We start from the raw sequence: 7987 nt of genomic DNA, 5'->3' as shown, positions 1-7987 counted from the left end.
CAGGCCAGGCCCCCTCCCCGCAGCCTCCCGCCTGCCCGTCTGCCCCGCCCCCGCCGGCGGCGCCGCGCCCCTCCCCCAACCGCCAGACTAGCGCGGTGCGGGGGGCCGCGCGCGTGCGCGAAGACATGGGGGAGAAGCTGCAGCTGAGGCTGGAGTCGCTCTTGGGGACCGAGCCCGCCGTCTACCCGTGGCCGCTGCCGGTCTACGTAAGTGCCGTCCGTCCCCTCCTCCCGGACCCCCGCTCCTGTTCCCCCACGGCGCGCGCTGAGCCCACCGAGAAACGGAGCGACTCGAGTCGCCAGACCCTCTTTGGAGCCCCCCTTCCCGCCCCGCCGTGGTTCTCCGCGGCAGTTTCCAGCCCCCGCCCGCAGGGTGGGCAGAGGGGAGCCGGCGCCGGCCGGCGGTCACAGACTCGGCCGCGGGGACCCCGCGCTTCCGAGGGGCGCCCGAGCCGGTCTGCGGTTGTCTCTGCAGGGCTGGGGACCCCGGTCCCCCCGGGCCTGGAATGTCGGCGGGCTTGCCCTTCTGTACTTTAGGATCTGACATGTAGGGTTTCTTTTTCCTGGTAGTTTATTCTTAGCGCTGTCCACGTGCTTAGTTTTAAAAATTTTTTTTTATTTTTCAGGGCACCCTTTCCTCCCTCTCTCCAGTTTTTTTGTGTTTTTGTTTTCTTTTAGTTAGGCACTTTGTCCCTCTGATCTTGAGTGGGTGGGCTGGCAGGACACTTGGAGAGGAAGCGTTCTGTCCCCTGATCTTGAGTGGCCTTTGGAAAATGACAGGCCAGACGGAAATTGACACAGGCGTCCGGTGATTCCAGAAATGCAGGGTGTCCGGCTAGGTGGGCGCCCGGCCTCTCGTCCCCCGTGGCGGCGTGGTGCGCGTGTTCCTTGAAGTCTCAGGGTTTACGCTTGGGCCCCGCAGCCCACCTTCTGGAGGGAAAGCGCAGCGGGCGCCTTGGGCCGGCGCCTTTGGGGCGCCCTTTCGTGCGCTCGGCTTGCGGGGCACCGGCCTCCAGGCGACCCGGCGGGGAAGCCCGTGTGAGCCGGCCCTCGCACGGGCTCCGTGTGTGTCAGTTTGTGGAAAGTGTGTCGCGGCCGGGACGCTGGGACCACCTGGGAGCCGATGTAGAGGGATATGATTTCCATTTTCAAGGCGCATTCATCCTATGCAGGGAGACAGCCTAACATAAAATTTGCCTAACAAAAAATATATTAACAGGTGGAAAGACTATCTCCCAGTTGAACAGCGGATGCCTGGGACTCGTTTCATTGCTTTCAAAGTTCCTTTAAAAAAGGTGAGCAAGGGGGAAGGGTTAGTTTTGACAGGGCGAGAGAGAGTCAGGGACATATACACACTAACAAACGTAGTAAGGTAGATAGCTAGGGGGAAGCAGCCGCAAGGCACAGGGATATTAGCTCGGTGCTTTGTGACAGCCTGGAGGGGTGGGATTGGGAGAGTGGGAGGGAGGGAGACGCAAGAGGGAAGACATATGGGAACATATGTATATGTATAGCTGATTCACTTTGTTATAAAGCAGAAACTAACACACCATTGTAAAGCAATTATACCCCAATAAAGATGTTTAAAAAAAAAAAAAAAGTGAGCAAAAGTTAATACCGTATTCTTCCAGAAATCTGAATTCACCATATAGAGCCCTGGCTCTCAACCCCGTCGTACTCCATTTTCCCTTTTGATAGCAAATACTTTTTAATACCTCTTTTACTATCCAGAAATGGGATTCATAGACAAATACAACCAACTTTTGTACTTAATTAAAAAACAAAAAAACCCAATGCAATGCCCTAACTATAAATAAAGAATGAAGTAATTTATAAGAAAGTAGTATGTATCTCAGTATGTAAATGTTTGGGGATGACTCTACTAGAAATAAAGAAATAGGCGGTTACTTGTACCATGAATGCAATAAACTATGGACTTTGATTGATAACGATGTGTCAGTGTTGGTTCATGAATTATAACGAATGAAGCACACTGGTATGGCATGTTGATAATGGGGAAGGCTGTGTGGGATGAAGGAGAGAGGGTATAAGTGGGAACTGTGTACATTTTGCTCAGTTTTGCTGTGAATCTCAAACTGCTCTAAAACTAGTCTACTAATTAAGAAAAAAAGTGTGTGTTGCTGACACTTGAATAACCAAAGAGATCAATGGAACAGGGTACAGGTATAAGCCAAATACATGAAAGAATATTTAGCAGTGAAAGCCATCCTTCCTATATGTAGATATTCAAGAAGTATTTATTTCTGTGTCTATTTTCAGGCACTCTGCTTGGAGCTGGCAATACCGTGGTAGGCAAAATTGATGTGGTCCCTGCCTTCTGGGAGTTTAGAGTCAGGTTAGGAGACCAACATGAAATAAACAAACATAGAAATAACTATATAGAAGTGAGCTTATTTTCTTCCGTCTAATCTCTCTGGAAGAAAGGATTGTAATATCGCCTGTAAACTGCAGAGGAGGAAACTTTACTTTGAACCTCATATGTTAGCATCACAGGGTTTGAATAAATGGATAGTATAGTAAAGGATTTTAAACATATGTTCTTCCTTATTTTATTCTTTCTGACAGAGTTTTGAAAACGTTTCTCCCCCTTGGATCTCTTAACAAAATCCAAGGACAGAATGAAGAACTTGGGCTGATGATTGACTTACCAAATACTCGCCGCTATTACAAGCCAGAGGTAGAGGGAAGCCGTAATTGAAAATGACCTTCTTTCTGATACTGTAATAATTCATAGTAGTTCAGTAGTTATCATCTTACGCTAAGGTGAATCCTGGCCTTCTCTCGTGGGTTCAAAAAGGGAAGCTAGTGGTTTCCTTAAATGCACATTTGTAATTGCTGTTTCAGAATGAGATTAAAGATATGAATTGAACTATAGTATTTGGCAGTAGGCTCTAGATATGCTCAAGAAATTCTATAAGCTTCCATGTTCTGTATTTTGAAAATGAAGTAAACTTTTAGTAGTTACAGTAGTATCCTAAAAAGAGAGAAAGGTATGTCCATTATGTCTTTAGCACTTATTTTAAGCAGTTGCCTGAGCATGTTTAAGCATCACTGTAAAAGACAATTGTTCTCTAAGTTTTATGCTTCCTTTTCCTAATGCCTTCTGATATAGTACAGAAACCCATCTATTCTCTTGGCGCATGTAGGACATTCCAGTGCAAAAGAATTCTCCTTCTTCTGACCTGTTCCATGGCCTTGGGAGACAGTAACACTTAATGTCTTTTAATATTTGTAGAGCAGTTTGCCATTTAGAAAGTTCTTTCATATCCATTGACTTAGTTAATCTTCACAGCAATCCTTTGCTCTTGAAGTGGAAGTAGTACTGATATCTCCTACTGAGTGCTTACCCTGCACTAAGCTCAGAGGATAGACAACTACAATGACTAATTTTACAGACGATGAAACTGACTCTCGGAAAAGGAAGAATTGAAATTTCAGCTCTGTTATTCCTTTTTTTTTATTGTGGTAAAATATAGAGAAATCATATTTATTTTAACCATTTATAAATACGCAGTTCAGTGGCATTAAGTACAGTCACAGTGTTGTGTAACCATCACCGCTGTCTATAACCAAAACTTTTTCATCATCCTCAACAAAAACTCTGTAACCATCAAACAGTAACAACCCCATTTTCCCTCCCACCAACCCTTGGTAACCTCTATTCTATTTTCTGTCTCTGTGAATTGGCCTATTCTAGGTACCTCGTGTAAGTGGAATCTGCAGTATTTGTCCTTCTGTGTCTGGCTTATTGCACTAAACATCGTGTTTTCAAGGTTCATCCATGTTATAGCACGTAACGAAATGCCATTTCTTTTTTGGCTTAGAAAATCCCATTGTGTGTATATAGACCATAGTTTGTTATTCAACGGTTGATTGACACTTGGTTGTTTTCCACCTTGTAGGTATTGTGAATCACGCTGCTGTGATCATTGGCGTACAGATATTTGTTCAAATCCCTGCTTTCAGTTCTGTTAGATGTGCAGCGTAGGTAGTAGCAGAGTTGTTGGATCGTACGGTAGCTCTGCGCTTAACCTTTGAGAAAGTGCCAAACTGTTTTCTACAGTGTCGTCTTGTTTTTAAACAATGATCACAGATTTTAAGCATGTACAAAAGTATAAAAATACTGTGAGTGTTCCTTGTATACCCATGAACTCATCCAGCTTTCTTATTTACCAACTGATGGCTGTCATGTTTTATCTATACCCCCACCTGTTTCACCCCATTCCATATTATCTTGAAGCAGCTCCGAGACAACATGTAATTACACCTGTACGTTTTTGGTACGTTCATTTAAAATATAGGACTTTTATTCCTTAATATCATTTTTTAATATTAAATACCCAGGGAGTGCTCAAATTTGCAGTTGTCTCCTAAACGTCATAGAAAATTGTCTATATAAGAATTTTGAATTAGATCCAAATAAGGTCCACACTTTGCCGTGGATTGTTAGGTCTCTGAAGTCTTGTTTAATCTATAGGTTCTCCCTCCATGTCTCTCTCACTTTTTTTTTTCCTCCTTGAATTTTGTTTTTAAAGAAACCAGGTAATTTGTCCCATCTAGATGTCGATGATTACATTCCATGTGTTGGTAACATATTCTTCAGTCCTTTTATTTCCTGTAAATTGGTAGTTGATCTGAATGAAGCTTGCATGTTTTGTTTTGGCAAGACAGTTTCATGGGTGATGATGTGTTCTTCCATGGAGACGTATATAGTTGTGTCTTTCTGTGGTATTAGCAGTCACTGATGATTCATACCTACATCCATTAATTCAGTTGAGGCTTCAAAGAATGGTGAATTCTGTTGTTCTTTTTTTCACTTATTAGCTGGGTATATTTGTACGAGGAGAAGATTCCCCTCATCAACTGTTTGGTTGCTCAGTTGTAGAGGCATGATTCTCTTCTTTTATTTAACAGTTTTCAAAATAATGAGTTGATTCACAAATATCCTCCAGTGTTGACCAGTTTTGTAAAATTTTATTTCTTCCTATCACCGTGGACTCCGTTACAGTTATTATTCTAACTGAGGCCCTATCTTTGGCCAGTTGGAGCTTCTCGGTGACTCCTGAGTCCTTTTGACATGACATCAGTTGTTTCTAGACTTTTTCAGTGGTCAGAGCTAGGAAATATGTATGTTTGTTTTTAATATTTTTAAAATATGTCATAGGTTCCTACTGCTACTTTCCATGTAAATTCAGAACTAGAGAATTTTCACTTATCCTTTTCTGTCTTCTATTGATAGTCTACTTTCTCCCACCTCAAGAATACCAGTTCTCAACAATGCCTGAAATTGCCTCTGTTTCCTAATTGGAATCCAAGTTCTTCTGACTCTATTCTACGACTCTCCTTAAATCACAGCCGCTTTATGGCCCTTGAAATGTAAGATAGAACGTAAATGTAGGTAGAACTGTTTATATCATTTTGAGTTACATGTGCATTCACTCACATCGATTTGCTTTTCCTTTTGCATGCCTGGTAACTGTCCGTTCTGCAGTTTTAATGAAAATCAAGTGATAATTACTGGTTAAAGCAGCTTTGGAAAAAATGGCTCTCATCAGAATGACTGACATACAAAGTTTAATGTACTCTCCTGGTTTACATTCTGCCTTCTCTAATTAATTTTTTATTCTTTCCCTACAAAGGAAATAATACATATTTTCATGGTTTTGCCTTATAGGACTTAACCAGAAACTATTCCTTATTTAAAAATTTGTACAATTGGGCATCAGGTGTCAGATGACGACACTAGTTTTAAATTCCAGTGTGCTGTGAATGGGTTTCTGAAAGAACATAAAGATAACGGTGAGTTGCTTTTGTTTTTGTTTTTCCTTTACCTGAACTTTGGTATGCATTTTGAGTGGGGTTGGGGATTTTTAACATTTTTAATAGTTCTGACATTAGTGTCAAGTTGTGTTTGGTAACATTAAGGTGGAAGTGTCAGATGGTGCTAATAGAGTACGGTGTTTTTCCTGTTTACGGTCACAAACAATTTAGTTTAGTTTGGAAAGTGATCTTTGTGAGAAATATGAACTGAGCTAGCTTACTTATCTCTTTTTTAAAAATTTGAATGGAAAATACATGAAAACATAAAAATGTTCTTTTGTCGAGAGGTGGAAGAAAAGGTTTAGACTCTCGGGTTCTTAGCGTACATAAAAGAGAAAACAAAAAGCAAAGGTTCGGAGTGAGACATCCCTAGAAGCAAAAGAAAACAGAGTGGACCAGAAGAGTGGCTTCCTCATCATATATGTGTTTGAGATATTTTTGCTGCTTTTACACTTTGGGTGCAAGTGAGGAAGAACACTACCACCTCTTACTCTTATCTTCAGACAGGAAGAACGTAAAAGGCTGGTGTTTTCTTGTTTCCACTTTAAGATCTACTCTGTTGATAGTAGGTCTTAATAGCGTGTGAATTTTAAGGATCCACTTGCCTTTTTCTAGCATCTAACTATCAGAAGGAACATGGTGTTTGCCATGTTTTTTTTTTTTTTTTTTTTTTTTTTTAAAATTTTTTTTTTTTTTTTTTTTATTTTGCGGTACGTGGGCCTCTCACTGTTGTGGCCTCTCCCGTTGCGGAGCACAGGCTCCAGATGCGCAGGCTCCAGATGCGCAGGCTCAGCGGCCATGGCTCCCGGGCCCAGCTGCTCCGCGACATGTGGGATCTTCCCGGACCGGGGCACGAACCCGTGTCCCCTGCATCGGCAGGCGGACTCCCAACCACTGCGCCACCAGGGAAGCCCCTTTGCCATGTTTTAAGGCTGAAGAATCTTTTGTCTTTGGAACGCCACTGACGCCCATGTGAAAGTGTTCATTTTGTCCTCTTTCTAAATTGAGCCTGAGGAGTGTGCACTTTATTAAATAAATGTAACAGACAGTAAATATTCCGTGTATATATAAAATGATGCACGTATATACATAAAACAGGGAGTAGGGGAGAGGGAATAGAGATGGAGGTGGGAAGATAGGGGATGGGAGGCGAGAGAGAGAGAGAGGGAGAGACTGGAATTTCAAGATAAATTTTCATTCTATAACCTGGTTGCTTAATGCAGGTACTAGCTCTTAAATATCTTAAGCCCTATTCACAGATCTTCCGTGTACTTTAGCTTTAAAACTTGAGAGCCTTGACCTGTCCTGTGATAACCAGGGTGTCTAGAAAGGAGGCAAATTATCTGATTTGTTTAAACTGTAGTCACAGAAATGTTACCTCTTAAAGATGTTAGGGCGCAGCTGCCAGCCTACTCACTTCCTCCAGGCTCCTTTGTGTGTGTTCTGTCTGTTCCGCGTGGGCTAGAAGATCCTTACAAGTGCATGAGAACACGTTTGTAAACCTTGATTGTTCACATGTTATACCAAGTGTAGTCCATTGCATATGCTGACTCCTCTGTGGGTCTTCTGCATGCAGTGGGCTAACTTCACCATGCTGTCTGCCATTGCAGTCTCAGGACCTTAGTTATGATCCATTGGTGACTTCCTCTGCTGTAAGGCCCTCCCACAGATGCCAGGCTCACTGGTAATGAGGAGGAGGCTATACTATGCACTCCCTAGAATTGGTAGAGACTCAGAAAATACATTGTTTCAGTAAACACCGAGAGCCTTATAGGTTTGTTGTTAGGGCACGGGGATACAGAGGTGAGTCGAAGTCTTTGTTCAGTAGCAACTTACAGTTATCTAGGAAGAGAAACATGTAGTGAGTATAAGTGGGTTAATTATGATAAAAGAATTAAGTGCAGCAGGAATATAGAGGAGAAATTGAGGAAGGCCTGACTGAGGAGACAGCGTTTGAGCTGGGCTTGGGGGAAGAGGATTTTGCCAGAATGAGGAAAGGACAGCCCAGGTATTGGGGACAGGTACAAAAGGCACAGGGCTTGAACTTGTGCTCTGGAGGGGCAGCCTCTGGTGTGACTAGAGGGTAGTGTGAAAGGGCAAAGAAGTCATACATTCATTTTCAGCAAATACTTGTATAACACCTTCTA

Source organism: Phocoena sinus, chromosome 13 (genome assembly GCF_008692025.1).
Source record: "Phocoena sinus isolate mPhoSin1 chromosome 13, mPhoSin1.pri, whole genome shotgun sequence".
In the NCBI taxonomy this organism is placed as follows: domain Eukaryota; kingdom Metazoa; phylum Chordata; class Mammalia; order Artiodactyla; family Phocoenidae; genus Phocoena; species Phocoena sinus.
Note: the sequence above shows the minus strand (reverse complement) of the source record.